This window comes from Geospiza fortis, unplaced genomic scaffold (genome assembly GCF_000277835.1).
Source record: "Geospiza fortis unplaced genomic scaffold, GeoFor_1.0 scaffold413, whole genome shotgun sequence".
NCBI lineage: Eukaryota > Metazoa > Chordata > Aves > Passeriformes > Thraupidae > Geospiza > Geospiza fortis.
Window position 1 is genome coordinate 647,121 of NW_005054386.1, and position 1,590 is coordinate 648,710.

General features: G+C 50.7%; 1 protein-coding gene across 2 annotated transcripts in view; it reads right to left on the bottom strand.

Annotated features, from left to right (window-relative positions):
* Positions 1-977: 977 nt before the first annotated feature.
* The window catches only part of CXXC5 (CXXC finger protein 5), a 6,823-nt gene continuing 6,210 nt past the window's right edge, over positions 978-1,590 (bottom strand). For both annotated transcript variants that reach the window (XM_005425357.2, XM_031060590.1), the window contains exon 2: positions 978-1,590. This exon is cut by the window's right edge. The gene's annotated coding sequence lies outside the window, so the exon portion shown is untranslated.

Here is a 1,590-nt window from a genome sequence, read left to right on the forward strand (position 1 = left end):
TGTCTGTCCCTGCAGGCCTCGAGCTGTGTCACTCACCACATTGGCCCAGCCCCATCACTGTCACCATGTGCTGCAGTCATTCCCACACCCGGCCCAGGGCTCAGCACTGCTGTGACCAGAGTGCCTGGGCTCCAAACCACCCCGAGCTGCAGGAGCAGTGGGGGGAATGCCGCTGGAGAGGGCATCTGGGGCAGCTTTCCCCAAGGACTTTCTGCTCCATGCCAGCAGGTCGCTGCCGGGCAGGGACAGAGCCCACGCACCACCGTCACCCCCTCCTGCGGGTGCACATCTGGCCAGCAGATGCTGGCCCAAACGCTGGCTGGAGCTGGGGACAAAGGCTCTCGCTCCCTCCTCCCGGCAAGGCAGAGCCAGCACTGCCGGCTCCAGCCGGATCTTCCTCCTGCCAGGCTGGGAGGGCCCTGGACAACCTCCAGGGGACTGGTAGGAGGTTCCCAGCCCACCTGCCTGGCATGATTCCCAACACAGCACCCAAGCACTGGCAGCACTTGTCCATGGCTGAGCCCATCCAACATCCCCTCCACCCCAGACAGCTCCTGCTGATCCAGTACCAACATGAGGCCAGGCTGGAAAGCCATCCCAGAGCCCACTCACCTTTGGGAGCTCATTTCAGACTTGTCCCAACAACACGAGCCTCACGGCAGTTCTTCATTGCATTTCAGTATTATTTCACCAAAACAAATTGTGCTGGCACTGCTGGGTAAAACTCCAAGCAGGTCAAGGAAATATCCCCAGGAGGAGCCAAGGCTGGCTTAGCCCAGGCACTGCCAGGATTAACCGTGGGGATTTAGCAGCCAGGGCGACTCCAGCTCAGCTCATCACACCGTCCCACCACACTCCGGCATTGTCACTGGCGAGGTCCCCACAGCCAGCAGGACCACAGCACGTGGGCCACCACCACTGCTGGGGGGCCTGCAGGGCTGGACAGAGGGGTGGGAGAGAAATAACCAAGCTGGAAATCATGACACAAAACATGCATTCATTTTATTCACAAAAACAGCCTGGATCGCTAAAACATTACAAACAGCATTTCAATTTAATGATGGAGAGAGAGCTGGAGAGACTGGGGGGTGAACAGAAGAGAAATATCACTTTGCGTAACTGCTTCAGCACAGGTCCTGCAATATTTGTTTTATTTTGATTTTAACTTCTGTAAGTTTACAAAAATTACTTCTAGGAGTAAACCATTGCAATTAGGAGGATTTTCTGTACGCAGCATTTCTTGTTCTATATTAATAAACTAACAACGATTTTTTTTGCCTTTTTTTTACTCTTTTTTTTCCTTTTCTTGAATTCCGCCAGTTGTGTAGCAATTGTTTTCTTCCACCTTTTATACCGACCCTCTTGTGGGTTAAACTTCCAGAGGTGAATGGCGAGGAGAAGGGATACTACATTGCTTTAAACATATTCTCATTTATAAACATGAAGTTGAGGCATTCTAGAAACTATCCACTCTATTGTATGATGGGAAAGAATCAAATAAAAAGTATAAATGAGGGTGCAATTAAACAACTGTGCTAAATTACAGTAGTGCTTATTAGTAACTAGATTTTAAAAGGTTACTGAAAATTT